General features: G+C 47.2%; 1 long non-coding RNA gene across 1 annotated transcript in view; it reads left to right on the forward strand.

Moving 5' to 3' along the window:
* Positions 1-3,357: 3,357 nt before the first annotated feature.
* The window catches only part of LOC138672208 (uncharacterized), a 119,087-nt gene continuing 104,129 nt past the window's right edge, over positions 3,358-18,315 (forward strand). The window contains exon 1 of the long non-coding RNA XR_011319639.1: positions 3,358-3,410. This is a non-coding gene — a long non-coding RNA (uncharacterized lncRNA). The remainder of the gene's footprint in view (positions 3,411-18,315) is intronic.

Genomic DNA, 18,315 nt, shown 5'->3' on the forward strand with positions numbered 1-18,315 from the left:
GATATAGATGGATAGAAAGATATGGGATAGATAGATAGATAGATAGATAGATAGATAGATAGATAGACGGATAGATATGGGATAGATAGATAGATAGATAGATAGATAGATAGATAGATAGATAGATAGATAAATAGATAGATAAGGAAACATTGCAAATGTAAAAAAATGTATTTTTTTTAATCTAAGGTCAATAATTTTTAGGTCAACAATTATGTGTATGTCCAGATATTCCAAAAGCAAATTCAATATTATTTGAATCCTTTCTCTGACCATGACAATCTCATTCATCTTCTTAATATCTGTGATTGTTAATGGAGGGATTATGTAGTTTAGTTTATTTCGATTGTATTTTCAAACCTATATTAAACAATGTTGGGCTTTGAATTTCTGATTAATACCAACATGTATGGATTCAGACACAATGTCTAACATTGAACTAATTTGACATAATGTGTGCTTTAGGTTTCACTATATAAACATATTAAACTTAAATATGTATAGAACATGATACATAGTATTAAAGTAATGCTTTGTTTGCCTGAGACCACACCATGGCACATCAAACCAATCCAATATACCCTTTGACCCTCACTATGTCTGGCTTTCTCTGCAGGGTGTGACCGTTTGAACTTGTGACTGTCAGGCTCCCATGGCTTAGTCTGCATGGAAGCAACTGGATGAAAAGGACAAAAGTTCAAAGATCTCACAATAAAGTTCAAACAATCTATAGAGAGCCACTGAGAATCACAATCTCGCATTAATTTTATGAGCGCAATTGAAATTCTAATTAGAATTACTCATAGGGCTCATGACTGATCGTCACCAGTATAATGTCATCTACAGTCTCTAATCTTCCCTTCATCTCTAAACTCCTCGAACGCCTGGTCCACTCCCGTCTTACCCGCTATCTCTCAGATAACTCTCTTCTCGACCCTCTTCAATCTGGTTTCCGCTCTTTACACTCTACTGAAACTGCCCTCACTAAAGTCTCTAATGACCTACTAACAGCTAAATCTAATGGTCACTACTCCATGCTAATCCTCTTGGATCTCTCTGCAGCATTTGATACTGTGGATCATCAGCTCCTCCTCACTATGCTCCGCTCCATCGGCCTCAAGGACACCGTTCTCTCCTGGTTCTCCTCCTATCTCTCTGACCGATCCTTCACTGTATGTTTCGCTGGTTCCTCCTCCTCTCACCTTCCCCTTACTGTTGGGGTTCCTCAAGGATCAGTCCTAGGCCCCCTCCTCTTCTCTTTGTATACTGCCCCTATTGGACAAACAATCAGTAGATTTGGCTTCCAGTACCATCTCTATGCTGACGACACCCAACTATACACTTCTTCTCCTGATCTCACGCCTGCCTTATTAGAAAACACCAGTGATTGTCTTACCGCTGTCTCTAGCATCATGTCCTCCCTCTATCTGAAACTAAACCTGTCAAAAACTGAACTCCTCGTGTTTTCTCCCTCTACTAACCTACCTTTGCCTGACATTGCCATCTCCGTTTGCGGTTCCACCATTACTCCAAAGCAACATGCCCGCTGCCTTGGGGTCATCCTTGATTCTGACCTTTCATTCACCCCCCACATCCGATCACTGGCTCGCTCTTCTTACCTGCATCTCAAAAACATTTCTAGAATTCGCCCTTTTCTTACTTTCGACTCTGCAAAAACTCTTACTGTTTCACTTATTCATTCTCGTCTGGACTATTGTAACTCTCTACTAATCGGCCTCCCTCTTACCAAACTCTCCCCGCTCCAATCTGTCCTGAATGCTGCTGCCAGGATCATATTCCTCACCAACCGTTACACCGATGCCTCTACCTTGTGCCAGTCATTACACTGGTTACCCATCCACTCAAGAATCCAGTACAAAACTACTACCCTCATCCACAAAGCACTCCATGGCTCAGCACCACCCTACATCTCCTCTCTGGTCTCAGTCTACCACCCTACCCGTGCCCTCCGCTCCGCTGATGACCTCAGGTTAGCATCCTCAATAATCAGAACCTCCCACTCCCGTCTCCAAGACTTTACACGTGCTGCGCCGATTCTTTGGAATGCACTACCTAGGATAATACGATTAATCCCCAATCCCCACAGTTTTAAGCGTGCCCTAAAAACTCATTTGTTCAGACTGGCCTACCGCCTCAATGCATTAACCTAACGATCCCTGTGTGGCCTATATTAAAAAAAAAAAAAAAAATTAATTAACTGGTTCATGCAGCTTTACATGAACACCCAAGCCTTACACTATGGCTGGTCCGAATAACTATAGCAATTGTTACCATCCACCTCTCGTGTCTCCCCTTTTCCTCATAGTTTGTAAGCTTACGAGCAGGGCCCTCACTCCTCTTGGTATCTGTTTTGAACTGTATTTCTGTTATGCTGTAATGTCTATTGTATGTACAAGTCCCCTCTATAATTTGTAAAGCGCTGCGGAATATGTTGGCGCTATATAAATAAAAATTATTATTATTATTATTATTACAGTTATCAAATTATACCATTCCCATGTGTAATAAGGGGAAAAACAAATGTTTGAAATTTGATTAAAATTAAAAGTACAATTTTAATATGCTACACCCCACCCCCATACGTATTTCTGTTAATTTTTATACCATGAAATATGTATTCTATGTAAGGCATTTTGTGTTCTAGTAATTTATTTCTCTGATGATATTCTTAAGTGTATATTTAAAGGTGCATGCATAGCTTTCCTAAGTATAAATGTGAGTAAAGGGAACTTGCTGTGGATTAATGCTGCTCAAACAATGGACAGCATGTATCAGAGCCTCCCAGCATGATTGCAGCATTTCAGAGAAAATATAGTTAGCTGAACCAACCGAGAGACTAGTCTGGCACTGTCTCTGGTCTTTCAGAGATCTGTCAATCACCTGGAACAGCATCAGGAGAAACTGGCTAGTTTTTCAGAGAAAATATATATGGCTACAATCCATGGAATGGGAAGCATGCATCTTATGATGGTTTCCTTTAAGTAAATACCTTACAAAACAGGATGATGCAAGGACCGGTGAAATTATTTTTTTTCAATGTGGAAAATGTGAAATTTTTTCACTAAATCTGTATATATGTGTATCTAGTGTAGTGTGTGTGATGATATATTCAACTATATTGAACTCCGGTGTCCTGCTCCATTCTACTCCTCCTCTGAGTGATGTCGCCACTCTTTGGAATATCCGGCTCAATCTATGGTCCCTGTGGGAGCCGGAAGTCTCTTTTACAATGTTAGTCAGTAGAGCCTCTTTCTGATGTTCCATAGACTTACATTGTACAAGGCCCTTCTGGGTCACACGGAGTGCACTGTGACCTAGGAGTCTGAAGAGTGGTGACGTCACTTAGGAGAGGTGCGGAAAGGCCCTGATAACAGAGAAGACAGCGATCGGTGAGTATATTGACACATAGCAGGGCTTCTGTAAGCAAAGTAATAATTCGATACATTTGACTTTTCCATTAAACTTCCTATTTTCAATTATTTATCATAGTTCATTTTTTGCAATATGTATACTACAGTCTACATTATACTCTATGCCATAATCTACTTATTAGGAAAAGTGTCTTCACACCAATTTGAGCTAGAATGTTGTGGAAAACAAAATGTATAAACTGACATTTAGCACAGCATCGCACTATGATTCCCTGGTGTAATGCATAATACTACAGTGAAGAGTGAAGCAGATATGATGTTAGAGTAACTGTCTGAATAACAATAATTGTACACATAGGTTAAACCAGTTGACCTTCTGTGTCAACACCTTGTTCCATGGTCACACTGAACAAATCGTCTCTCCCTAGGAAGGACAATATATCCAGCTTTCACTACGTAACAAAATAGCTTGAATTATTATGTCCTGGAAAAGCTCACAACTAAATCTGCAATAAATAGTACTTGAAACTGCCTGTATTATATGAGCATGTTGAGATGATAATTATAGCTGCTCAAAGTGCCTTTTTTGAAGATTGAGTTGATAGTCAAGTTTCACTGTATAGTTAAAAGCCAATGATTCATCCATTCATCTTTCTTGTGGTGTCCACAGAATTGGAGGAACTGCTGTTAGTTGAACTCATTAGTGAAAGTAAAGGAGAACTATCTAGAAAATAAATATAGTGCAGATTAGCTTTATTTTTTTGTCTCTTCAAATTCTTATACTTACCTTACCGCTTACTTACTTACCTTACAGCTTACCTCTTTAGCCCCTCCGTTTCTCACTGTCACCCCTCATACCATCTTCTTATCATTGCTACATGCACTGAAATCCCGGACTCTGCCAAATATGCGAAAGGTCCCAAAAATAATATCGCGCAACACCACCTTGCGCGCATGCGCAGAACTGTCCAGGGCGTCAGAAGAGCCAAAAGTCATGACTTAATGTGTGAGGTCTGGGGATTTCTGGACTTGCTGTGGCAATCAGAAGATGTGACAAAGACAGTGAGGTTAACCCAAAATGTAAAAAAAATATATTTTACAAGGCATTCTTCTCCTGACAAATATGTTCCATCTTACTGCAACTCTCTTTTATTTAACAATGACATATGGTAATATAATTTCCCTCCACTGTTCTCCAACCTGTGATTTTTCTGATGACCATAAGCATTTTGTCCTTAACATGCAGTACATGATGCAGTACATTTCCACAATTTTGCACCTTGTTTAGCTAACTGCAAGGAAAATTATTATTATTATTGTTATTATCATCCTTAGTTAAAATGTATTCTCAATATCAAGTTTATTTAGTACTAATACAAAAATGAATTTCTTAAATTTACTTTTTAAGCTTAAAGTTCTATTTTGGGTTTTACTTATGGATTTAATTTTCCCAAAGGGTTGAACAAGTGTAAGGCGGTGGCAGGTCCCCTCAGTTATGTCCTCCTTCCTCCTTATAACCTCCCATGCCTGTCATGGAATATATGTATGATGTTCACTGTATGTCTGTCATGCTAATAATAATAATTAGTAACCTCAAAAATGAATCATGCCTAGGTAAGGCAGCTTTACACAGAATAAATACATCCAAGAAGAGAAAAAAGCTATTACCTTAAAAATATCAACATTTTTATTTCAATCAGATTAAACAAGTAAAATGTAGCAAATAAATAGCAAGGAGTTAAAAAATGTGCAGACACAATGAATAAAATACAGTCGGTCCACACTGTGCAGCAATGACGCAAAGGGTTATACAATAAATGACAATAGCATATTGGTATATGAAAGTGCAGTATACAACCAAGATTGTATAAGGAAAAAAGTAAAAAAAACACTTATAAGACAGGCAAACAGGGCCTAAGCAGTCAACAGAACTGCAGTAGTATAGTGCTATAGTGCACTGAGCCCAAATGGTAAGGAAGGGCCAATAGGGAAGGAATACTAAGCTATATGCAGCAATTGAATATCTAAGTAAAGGGTGCAGCCTAATGTGGCAGTGAAAAAGTACGTTAGCCCAGATGAAAGAAAACAATCATAGTTAACCAGCTAAATGTAACGCTCAATGACGAAGGCACATTACCTCTCAGGCGTGGACCGATTCCCGGACGCGCGTTTCGCGTGCAGCTTTTTAGAGGGGTGATAAGTATGTGTAGTGCACTTGCAGCTTTTATCATGTGCGGCAGACATTGCTTGGGCTTGGGCGGTGCTCCGGCTGGGTAGATCAGCCGACGTCACCGGGTCTCAGCGTCATGTGGTGTCGGAGCTCCTCCCCGCTCGACGTGTCAGAGCAGAGAGGCAGGACCAAACCACGCCAGATGCGTCACCTTGGCAACGCCAAGGCAGAAAGCCCGGCGGGAGCGCACACCGCAGTGAAAGCTGTGAGCGACTCCTGGATGTGAGGATATGAGAAGAGTCCTTAGGCAGGGATAGAAGGGGGGTGAAGTGGTGAATGCGTGCAAGTGTACAGCGTGAAGAAGGGGCAAAAATGGATAAAAATAATGATGATAAGGCCCAGTGAAAGCCTGTGTGTTGGCAAGTGTGGGCAAGTGTACGATTGGGACAGGGAAGTGAATGCTGAAAAAGTGAGGAAAAGTGGGTAAAAAGCGTATGGAGAGTAAAAATTAAGAATTATACATCTGTGAAAAATCCTTCTTTTACAAAAGGAGAGTGAAAATAGCATAAGTGTATTGGATGGCAATAAGACTTGAAATAAAAATAAGAATAAAAAATCCAATGGTTAAAGTAAGGCTAACAAAGCGACTAAGTAATAATGTAATGTAGTGTATGTGTGTACAGCAGCCTAGATCAATCACAATGAAAACAGAAAGAACAGCGTAAATGACCAAGCGCGCACGACAACAGTGGTGGTCAGCCACAAACCAATATAAAACAAAAGGGGAGAAGCCAGCGCTGCCTGTGATCAGAACGCAATACAAAAAGTGCAAATGCACATATTTATTTCTGACTGTATATCAAAATGAGACATTTAGCAAACAATTGATCAATTCTTTGAGCCACCCCGCCACATCATGGCATTCTCATGGCGCAGTCCTACTCTACAATTTTTATATTTGCTGTGCCATTACGGCCTTTTTAATATGTTAGGAGAAAGACCACATATTGGTTCGTGGCTGACCACCACTGTTGGCGTGCACGCTTGGTCATTTACGCCGTTCTTTCTGTTTTCATTGTGATTGATCTAGGCTGCTATACACACATACAGCAGCCCTGCCCCAGGCTCTGTTTTAATTAGTGCACCTGTGCCTGGGCCTGTCTCTCTCTTTATCTATGGTGCTGGTCAGGCAGTGTGGAGGTCAGATCTGAAATGTCCATGTTTGGACCTGGTCCACCGTTATTTGCGCATACCCTTTCTGGCGCCATGGGAGTGATTCAGAAATGCTACAGGTACGGTTTGCACTCAATATGGTCCCGCTTTTAACACATTTAAGAGGCCATAATGGCACAGCTAATATAACCAAAAAAAAGTAGAGTGGGACTAATGTGTGCTTTGCTTATGGGATGCATGCACCCCACCCTGAGTGCACCCCTTAAGATGTTTCTAAATTTATTGGCCACAATACAGGGTCAATAGAGATGGACTGTGGGAGCTGGTTTGTGTTACTTGGCAGCTGGGGTCAGCACACCAGGGGATGGTTAGATAATCAAAGACATTGGGCCTGGCTACATCTATATGCTATGGCACCTTCCACCTCATAACATCTAGACTGATCCCGGTCATGGATATACAACAGTGAGTTTTAAGTACAATGCAGCAAATGAATTATACCAATGAATTAGCAGGCACATTAAAATATGTTGCTAGATGGTAAAGCCGCAGATGACAGACAGCAGACAGCAAGCAGAGATTGTTCCATTAGAAGCTGCTTGCTGACATACGCTGTATTCTCATGTATTCCCAAAGTATTACTGTTATGCACCAGTTTTCCTTTAACTGCTGTATTCTGCCTGTTGATAGCTTAGGGAAAGCAACAGTTAATCTAGTGGGCTGGCCAGCAACAGAGGGGTTGGGCTAGCAGCCATGAGGTGAAGGGAAGCTGCAGCTTCCTCAGAACTGCCTGGAGCCTTTCACCAGAGCAGACGTGCTTAAGAGACGGGGCACTGCCAGACCCCCTGGACGGGAGAGGTCTGTTGCCCTCGACTAAGGACTATACCAAAGGAACTCAGGATTGCAACACAGGCTCCCAGGACTGGAAAGGGCCTTCACTGAAGGAGTCTCAGGCACCCAGATGCCATGCTACCATGGACGTTGTGGGTACGGATGTGGATAGTGTGAGGGAAAGAGCAGGAATCCAGTGTTGTGCCTTCGTTTCTACCATCCATACTTTATCCGTTATTTCTATAAAAGAATGCAAAACGGACTTTGCTCACATATCCGCCGTTCGCCCGTACACTCCAGCCGTATGCAGACCTATCAGCGGTCTTTGAACCTTCCCCAGCATCACCTAATCATAGACGTGGCAACAAGGTGGAACTCAACACTGCACATGCTTCAGAGACTGTGCGAACAGAGGCTGGCTGTTATGTTTTTGTGGGAGGATACACATACACGGACAGGCAGTAGGATGGCAGACATGGAGTTGTCACGTGTGCAGTGGTCGAAGATACAAGACATGTGTCAAGTCCTTCAGTGTTTTGAGGAATGCACACGGCTGGTTATTGCAGACAACGCCATAATAAGCATGAGCATCTCCCTAATGCGTCTGCTGATGCAAAGTTTGACGCACATAAAGGAGCAGGCATCTGCAGCCGAGGAAGAGGAAAGCCTTGACGACAGTCAGCCATTGTCTGGTCAGGGCAGTGTACAGGATGAGGTAGCGGGCAAACAGGAGGAGGAGGACGAGGAGGATGATGGGGATGAGTATTTTATTAATGAGGAAGCTTCTCCGGGGCCACTGGAAATTGGTGGCGTGTCAAGGCCGGGTTCTGGTTTTTTGAGGGACACAAGTGACGTAGATTTGCCTGAAACTGCCCCTCAACCAAGCACAACCGCAGATTTGACAACTGGAACTTTGGGCCACATGGCGGATTATGCCTTACGTATCCTCAAAAGGGACACACGCATTACGAAAATGATGAACGATGACAATTACTGGTTGGCCTGCCTCCTTGATCCTCGCTATAAAGGCAAATTGCAAAATATTATGCCACATGAGAACTTGGAACTAATATTAGCAACCAAACAATCAACTCTTGTTGACCGTTTGCTTCAGGCATTCCCAGCACAAAGCGCCCGTGATCGTTCTCACATGAGCTGCAGGGGGCAGCAGACCAGAAGTGTTAGAGGTGCAGAAATCAGAAGTGGCGTTGGACAGAGGGGTTTTCTGACCAGGTTGTGGAGTGATTTTGCTATGACCGCAGACATGACATGTACTGCTGCATCAATTCAAAGTGACAGGAGACAACATTTGTCCAGTATGGTTACTAACTATTTTTCATCCCTTATCGATGTTCTACCTCAACCGTCATTCCCATTTGATTACTGGGCATCCAAATTAGACACCTGGCCAGAATTGGCAGAATATGCATTGCAGGAGCTTGCTTGCCCGGCAGCTAGTGTCCTATCAGAAAGAGTATTCAGTGCTCCAGGTTCAATATTTACCGAAAAAAGGACTCGTCTGGCTACCCAAAATGTTGATGATCTAACCTTCATTAAAATGAACCACAACTGCATTCTTTTGCCCCACCTTGCCCGGCCGACACCTAGCTTTCCTATGAAAAGGTATTGCCTGTGGACTACTCTGAATGACTTTACCAATCTCGTAATTTGCAGCAGCTGATTGTCCAGCATACGACATGTTTACACCTCCCTAAATGGCCAAACTCCCCACATGGGGCCGTGGTATCGCCACTTGGCGCAAGCACCCGTGAGAGTGCTGTTTGTCTGAAGAGGTGGGTGTGCCCGCTTTTGGTCGACGGCACTGCCACTGGGTCCCTCATAGTACAATAAAGTGTCTCTGGCGGTGGTGGTGCGCACCCAGCGTCAGACACACTGTTGTAACATGAGGGGCCCTGGGCCTGTACCACCAGCCACAAGAGAGTTCCCCCACCCCCAGCTCAAACATTGCTCTACCACTTGCACAATTATCTCTCACAGTTCCAATGTTTAGTGTATGCGCTGACATCCGTAAATTCCTGACACTGACAATACCATTGTGTTGACATGTATGATGGTACTTAACATAGTCAGGGGAAGTGTCCTATATTTACCCAAGTAAATACTTTGTGCCAAATTACTAGGTCTGAAACTACGCAGAGGAGCCCACCCCTGTACCTAATGATTGCACCCTTTTGTGTTTTCGTGTTGTTGTAATGCGAGACATTAACATGTATGTATTGTTTGGGACTACTAACTGGCAGACACTCATTACAATCGGCCTCCGCTGACAACACCAATGCTGCCTGTGTACCCCTGCAAGAGAATTCAAAGTGCCTACAGCCCAATGTTATTATGTTAGGCCTTCGAAGCCTGTATGCGGTCCCTCCTTCCACTACGCCCCCACTGACCTGTCTACTGCTGCCTGTGTACCCCTGGAACCAATTATAAAGTGCCTAGAGCCCAATTTTATTATGTTAGGCCTTCGAAGCCTGTCTGCGGTCCCTCCTTCCACTAGGTCTCCACTGACCAGACCACTGCTGCCCGTGTACCCCTGGAACCAATTATAAAGTGCCTACAGCCCAATTTTATAATGTTAGGCCTTCGAAACCTGTCTACAGTCCCTCCTTCCACTAGGCCTCCACTGACCAGACCACTGCTGCCCGTGTACCCCTGGAACCAATTGTAAAGTGCCTACCGCCCAATGTTATTATGTTAGGCCTTCAAAGCCTGTCTGCGGTCCCTCCTTCCACTAGGCCTCCACTGACCAGACCACTGCTGCCCGTGTACCCATGGAACCAATTGTAAAGTGCCTACAGCCCAATGTTATTATGTTAGGCCTTCGAAGCCTGTCTGCGGTCCCTCCTTCCACTAGGCCTCCACTGACCAGACCACTGCTGCCCGTGTACCCCTGGAACCAATTATAAAGTGCCGACAGCCCAACTTTATTATGTTAGGCCTTCGAAGCCTGTCTGCGGTCCCTCCTTCCACTAGGCCTCCACTGACCAGACCACTGCTGCCCGTGTACCCCTGGAACCAATTATAAAGGGCCTACAGCCTAATTTTATAATGTTAGGCCTTCGAAGCCTGTCTGCGGTCCCTCCTTCCACTAGGCCTCCACTGACCAGACCACTGCTGCCCGTGTACCCCTGGAACCAATTGTAAAGTGCCTACAGCACAATGTTATTATGTTAGGCCTTCGAAGCCTGTCTGCGGTCCCTCCTTCCTCTAGGCCTCCACTGACCAGACCACTGCTGCCCGTGTACCCATGGAACCAATTGTAAAGTGCCTACAGCCCAATGTTATTATGTTAGGCCTTCGAAGCCTGTCTGCGGTCCCTCCTTCCACTAGGCCTCCACTGACCAGACCACTGCTGCCCGTGTACCCCTGGAAACAATTATAAAGTGCCTACAGCCCAATTTTATTATGTTAGGCCTTCGAAACCTGTCTGCGGTCCCCCCTTCCACTAGGCCTCCACTGACCAGACCACTGCTGCCCGTGTACCCATGGAACCAATTGTAAAGTGCCTACAGCCCAATGTTATTATGTTAGGCCTTCGAAGCCTGTCTGCGGTCCCTCCTTCCACTAGGCCTCCACTGACCAGACCACTGCTGCGGCTGTGTACCCCTGGAACCAATTATAAAGTGCATACAGCCCAATTTTATTATGTTAGGCCTTCGAAGCCTGTCTGCGGTCCCTCCTTCCACTAGGTCTCCACTTACCAGACCACTGCTGCCCGTGTACCCCTGGAACCAATTATAAAGTGCCTACAGCCCAATTTTATAATGTTAGGCCTTCGAAGCCTGTCTGCGGTCCCTCCTTCCACTAGGCCTCCACTGACCAGACCACTGCTGCCCGTGTACCCCTGGAACCAATTATAAAGTGCCTACAGCCCAACTTTATTATGTTAGGCCTTCGAAGCCTGTCTGCGGTCCCTCCTTCCACTAGGCCTCCACTGACCAGACCACTGCTGCCCGTGTACCCCTGGAACCAATTATAAAGTGCCTACAGCCTAATTTTATAATGTTAGGCCTTCGAAGCCTGTCTGCGGTCCCTCCTTCCACTAGGCCTCCACTGACCAGACCACTGCTGCCCGTGTACCCCTGGAACCAATTGTAAAGTGCCTACAGCACAATGTTATTATGTTAGGCCTTCGAAGCCTGTCTGCGGTCCCTCCTTCCTCTAGGCCTCCACTGACCAGACCACTGCTGCCCGTGTACCCATGGAACCAATTGTAAAGTGCCTACAGCCCAATGTTATTATGTTAGGCCTTCGAAGCCTGTCTGCGGTCCCTCCTTCCACTAGGCCTCCACTGACCAGACCACTGCTGCCCGTGTACCCCTGGAACCAATTATAAAGTGCCTACAGCCCAATTTTATTATGTTAGGCCTTCGAAACCTGTCTGCGGTCCCCCCTTCCACTAGGCCTCCACTGACCAGACCACTGCTGCCCGTGTACCCATGGAACCAATTGTAAAGTGCCTACAGCCCAATGTTATTATGTTAGGCCTTCGAAGCCTGTCTGCGGTCCCTCCTTCCACTAGGCCTCCACTGACCAGACCACTGCTGCGGCTGTGTACCCCTGGAACCAATTATAAAGTGCATACAGCCCAATTTTATTATGTTAGGCCTTCGAAGCCTGTCTGCGGTCCCTCCTTCCACTAGGTCTCCACTTACCAGACCACTGCTGCCCGTGTACCCCTGGAACCAATTATAAAGTGCCTACAGCCCAATTTTATAATGTTAGGCCTTCGAAGCCTGTCTGCGGTCCCTCCTTCCACTAGGCCTCCACTGACCAGACCACTGCTGCCCGTGTACCCATGGAACCAATTGTAAAGTGCCTACAGCCCAATGTTATTATGTTACGCCTTCGAAGCCTGTCTGCGGTCCCTCCTTCCACTAGGCCTCCACTGACCAGACCACTGCTGCCCGTGTACCCATGGAACCAATTGTAAAGTGCCTACAGCCCAATGTTATTATGTTAGGCCTTCAAAGCCTGTCTGCGGTCCCTCCTTCCACTAGGCCTCCACTGACCAGACCACTGCTGCCCGTGTACCCCTGGAACCAATTATAAAGTGCCTACAGCCCAATTTTATTATGTTAGGCCTTCGAAGCCTGTCTGCTGTCCCTACTTCCACTAGGCCTCCACTGACCAGACCACTGCTGCCCATGTACCCATGGAACCAATTGTAAAGTGCCTACAGCCCAATGTTATTATGTTAGGCCTTCGAAGCCTGTCTGCGGTCCCTCCTTCCACTAGGCCTCCACTGACCAGACCACTGCTGCCCGTGTACCCCTGGAACCAATTATAAAGTGCCTACAGCCCAATTTTATTATGTTAGGCCTTCGAAGCCTGTCTGCGGTCCCTCCTTCCACTAGGTCTCCACTGACCAGACCACTGCTGCCCGTGTACCCCTGGAACCAATTATAAAGTGCCTACAGCCCAATTTTATTATGTTAGGCCTTCGAAGCCTGTCTGCGGTCCCTCCTTCCACTAGGCCTCCACTGACCTGTCTACTGCTGCCCGTGTACCCCTGGAACCAATTGTAAAGTGCCTACAGCACAATGTTATTATGTTAGGCCTCCGAAGCCTGTCTGCGGTCCCTAATTCCACTAAGCCTCCACTGACCAGACCACTGCTGCCCGTGTACCCCTGGAACCAATTATAAAGTGCCTACAGCCCAATTTTATTATGTTAGGCCTTCGAAGCCTGTCTGCGGTCCCTCCTTCCACTAGGTCTCCACTGACCAGACCACTGCTGCCCGTGTACCCCTGGAACCAATTATAAAGTGCCTACAGCCCAATTTTATAATGTTAGGCCTTCGAAACCTGTCTACAGTCCCTCCTTCCACTAGGCCTCCACTGACCAGACCACTGCTGCCCGTGTACCCCTGGAACCAATTGTAAAGTGCCTACCGCCCAATGTTATTATGTTAGGCCTTCAAAGCCTGTCTGCGGTCCCTCCTTCCACTAGGCCTCCACTGACCAGACCACTGCTGCCCGTGTACCCATGGAACCAATTGTAAAGTGCCTACAGCCCAATGTTATTATGTTAGGCCTTCGAAGCCTGTCTGCGGTCCCTCCTTCCACTAGGCCTCCACTGACCAGACCACTGCTGCCCGTGTACCCCTGGAACCAATTATAAAGTGCCTACAGCCCAACTTTATTATGTTAGGCCTTCGAAGCCTGTCTGCGGTCCCTCCTTCCACTAGGCCTCCACTGACCAGACCACTGCTGCCCGTGTACCCCTGGAACCAATTATAAAGTGCCTACAGCCTAATTTTATAATGTTAGGCCTTCGAAGCCTGTCTGCGGTCCCTCCTTCCACTAGGCCTCCACTGACCAGACCACTGCTGCCCGTGTACCCCTGGAACCAATTGTAAAGTGCCTACAGCACAATGTTATTATGTTAGGCCTTCGAAGCCTGTCTGCGGTCCCTCCTTCCTCTAGGCCTCCACTGACCAGACCACTGCTGCCCGTGTACCCATGGAACCAATTGTAAAGTGCCTACAGCCCAATGTTATTATGTTAGGCCTTCGAAGCCTGTCTGCGGTCCCTCCTTCCACTAGGCCTCCACTGACCAGACCACTGCTGCCCGTGTACCCCTGGAACCAATTATAAAGTGCCTACAGCCCAATTTTATTATGTTAGGCCTTCGAAACCTGTCTGCGGTCCCCCCTTCCACTAGGCCTCCACTGACCAGACCACTGCTGCCCGTGTACCCATGGAACCAATTGTAAAGTGCCTACAGCCCAATGTTATTATGTTAGGCCTTCGAAGCCTGTCTGCGGTCCCTCCTTCCACTAGGCCTCCACTGACCAGACCACTGCTGCGGCTGTGTACCCCTGGAACCAATTATAAAGTGCATACAGCCCAATTTTATTATGTTAGGCCTTCGAAGCCTGTCTGCGGTCCCTCCTTCCACTAGGTCTCCACTTACCAGACCACTGCTGCCCGTGTACCCCTGGAACCAATTATAAAGTGCCTACAGCCCAATTTTATAATGTTAGGCCTTCGAAGCCTGTCTGCGGTCCCTCCTTCCACTAGGCCTCCACTGACCAGACCACTGCTGCCCGTGTACCCATGGAACCAATTGTAAAGTGCCTACAGCCCAATGTTATTATGTTACGCCTTCGAAGCCTGTCTGCGGTCCCTCCTTCCACTAGGCCTCCACTGACCAGACCACTGCTGCCCGTGTACCCATGGAACCAATTGTAAAGTGCCTACAGCCCAATGTTATTATGTTAGGCCTTCAAAGCCTGTCTGCGGTCCCTCCTTCCACTAGGCCTCCACTGACCAGACCACTGCTGCCCGTGTACCCCTGGAACCAATTATAAAGTGCCTACAGCCCAATTTTATTATGTTAGGCCTTCGAAGCCTGTCTGCTGTCCCTACTTCCACTAGGCCTCCACTGACCAGACCACTGCTGCCCATGTACCCATGGAACCAATTGTAAAGTGCCTACAGCCCAATGTTATTATGTTAGGCCTTCGAAGCCTGTCTGCGGTCCCTCCTTCCACTAGGCCTCCACTGACCAGACCACTGCTGCCCGTGTACCCCTGGAACCAATTATAAAGTGCCTACAGCCCAATTTTATTATGTTAGGCCTTCGAAGCCTGTCTGCGGTCCCTCCTTCCACTAGGTCTCCACTGACCAGACCACTGCTGCCCGTGTACCCCTGGAACCAATTATAAAGTGCCTACAGCCCAATTTTATTATGTTAGGCCTTCGAAGCCTGTCTGCGGTCCCTCCTTCCACTAGGCCTCCACTGACCTGTCTACTGCTGCCCGTGTACCCCTGGAACCAATTGTAAAGTGCCTACAGCACAATGTTATTATGTTAGGCCTCCGAAGCCTGTCTGCGGTCCCTAATTCCACTAAGCCTCCACTGACCAGACCACTGCTGCCCGTGTACCCCTGGAACCAATTATAAAGTGCCTACAGCCCAATTTTATTATGTTAGGCCTTCGAAGCCTGTCTGCGGTCCCTCCTTCCACTAGGTCTCCACTGACCAGACCACTGCTGCCCGTGTACCCATGGAACCAATTGTAATGTGCCTACAGCCCAATGTTATTATTTTAGGCCTTCGAAGCCTGTCTGCGGTCCCTCCTTCCACTAGGCCTCCACTGACCAGACCACTGCTGCCCGTGTACCCATGGAACCAATTGTAAAGTGCCTACAGCCCAATGTTATTATGTTAGGCCTTCAAAGCCTGTCTGCGGTCCCTCCTTCCACTAGGCCTCCACTGACCAGACCACTGCTGCCCGTGTACCCCTGGAACCAATTATAAAGTGCCTACAGCCCAATTTTATTATGTTAGGCCTTCGAAGCCTGTCTGCGGTCCTTACTTCCACTAGGCATCCACTGACCAGACCACTGCTGCCCGTGTACCCATGGAACCAATTGTAAAGTGCCTACAGCCCAATGTTATTATGTTAGGCCTTCGAAGCCTGTCTGCGGTCCCTCCTTCCACTAGGCCTCCACTGACCAGACCATTGCTGCCCGTGTACCCCTGGAACCAATTATAAAGTGCCTACAGCCCAATTTTATTATGTTAGGCCTTCGAAGCCTGTCTGCGGTCCCTCCTTCCACTAGGTCTCCACTGACCAGACCACTGCTGCCCGTGTACCCCTGGAACCAATTATAAAGTGCCTACAGCCCAATTTTATTATGTTAGGCCTTCGAAGCCTGTCTGCGGTCCCTCCTTCCACTAGGCCTCCACTGACCTGTCTACTGCTGCCCGTGTACCTCTGGAACCAATTGTAAAGTGCCTACAGCACAATGTTATTATGTTAGGCCTCCGAAGCCTGTCTGCGGTCCCTAATTCCACTAGGCCTCCTCTGACAAGACCACTGCTGCCCGTGTACCCCTGGAACCAATTATAAAGTGCCTACAGCCCAATTTTATTATGTTAGGCCTTCGAAGCCTGTCTGCGGTCCCTCCTTCCACTAAGTCTCCACTGACCAGACCACTGCTGCCCGTGTACCCCTGGAACCAATTATAAAGTGCCTACAGCCCAATTTTATAATGTTAGGCCTTCGAAGCCTGTCTGCGGTCCCTCCTTCCACTAGGCCTCCACTGACCAGACCACTGCTGCCCGTGTACCCCTGGAACCAATTGTAAAGTGCCTACAGCACAATGTTATTATGTTAGGCCTTCGAAGCCTGTCTGCGGTCCCTCATTCCTCTAGGCCTCCACTGACCAGACCACTGCTGCCCGTGTACCCATGGAACCAATTGTAAAGTGCCTACAGCCCAATGTTATTATGTTAGGCCTCCGAAGCCTGTCTGCCGTCCCTAATTCCACTAGGCCTCCACTGACCAGACCACTGCTGCCCGTGTACCCCTGGAACCAATTATAAAGTGCCTACAGCCCAATTTTATTATGTTAGGCCTTCGAAGCCTGTCTGCGGTCCCTCCTTCCACTAAGTCTCCACTGACCAGACCACTGCTGCCCGTGTACCCCTGGAACCAATTATAAAGTGCCTACAGCCCAATTTTATTATGTTAGGTCTTCGAAGCCTGTCTGCGGTCCCTCCTTCCACTAAGTCTCCACTGACCAGACCACTGCTGCCCGTGTACCCCTGGAACCAATTGTAAAGTGCCTACAGCCCAATTTTATAATGTTAGGCCTTCGAAGCCTGTCTGCGGTCCCTCCTTCCACTAGGCCTCCACTGACCAGACCACTGCTGCCCGTGTACCCCTGGAACCAATTGTAAAGTGCCTACAGCACAATGTTATTATGTTAGGCCTTCGAAGCCTGTCTGCGGTCCCTCCTTCCTCTAGGCCTCCACTGACCAGACCACTGCTGCCCGTGTACCCATGGAACCAATTGTAAAGTGCCTACAGCCCAATGTTATTATGTTAGGCCTCCGAAGCCTGTCTGCCGTCCCTAATTCCACTAGGCCTCCACTGACCAGACCACTGCTACCCGTGTACCCCTGGAACCAATTATAAAGTGCCTACAGCCCAATTTTATTATGTTAGGCCTTCGAAGCCTGTCTGCGGTCCCTCCTTCCACTAAGTCTCCACTGACCAGACCACTGCTGCCCGTGTACCCCTGGAACCAATTATAAAGTGCCTACAGCCCAATTTTATAATGTTAGGCCTTCGAAGCCTGTCTGCGGTCCCTCCTTCCACTAGGCCTCCACTGACCAGACCACTGCTGCCCGTGTACCCCTGGAACCAATTATAAAGTGCCTACAGCCCAACTTTATTATGTTAGGCCTTCGAAGCCTGTCTGTGGTCCCTCCTTCCACTAGGCCTCCACTGACCAGACCACTGCTGCCCGTGTACCCATGGAACCAATTGTAAAGTGCCTACAGCCCAATGTTATTATGTTAGGCCTTCGAAGCCTATCTGCGGTCCCTCCTTCCACTAGGCCTCCACTGACCAGACCACTGCTGCCCGTGTACCCCTGGAACCAATTATAAAGTGCCTACAGTCCAATTTTATTATGTTAGGCCTTCGAAGCCTGTCTGCGGTCCCTCCTTCCACTAGGTCTCCACTTACCAGACCACTGCTGCCCGTGTACCCCTGGAACCAATTATAAAGTGCCTACAGCCCAATTTTATAATGTTAGGCCTTCGAAGCCTGTCTGCGGTCCCTCCTTCCACTAGGCTTCCACTGACCAGACCACTGCTGCCCGTGTACCCATGGAACCAATTGTAAAGTGCCTATAGCCCAATGTTATTATTTTAGGCCTTCGAAGCCTGTCTGCGGTCCCTCCTTCCACTAGGCCTCCACTGACCAGAC

This window comes from Ranitomeya imitator, chromosome 3 (genome assembly GCF_032444005.1).
Source record: "Ranitomeya imitator isolate aRanImi1 chromosome 3, aRanImi1.pri, whole genome shotgun sequence".
NCBI lineage: Eukaryota > Metazoa > Chordata > Amphibia > Anura > Dendrobatidae > Ranitomeya > Ranitomeya imitator.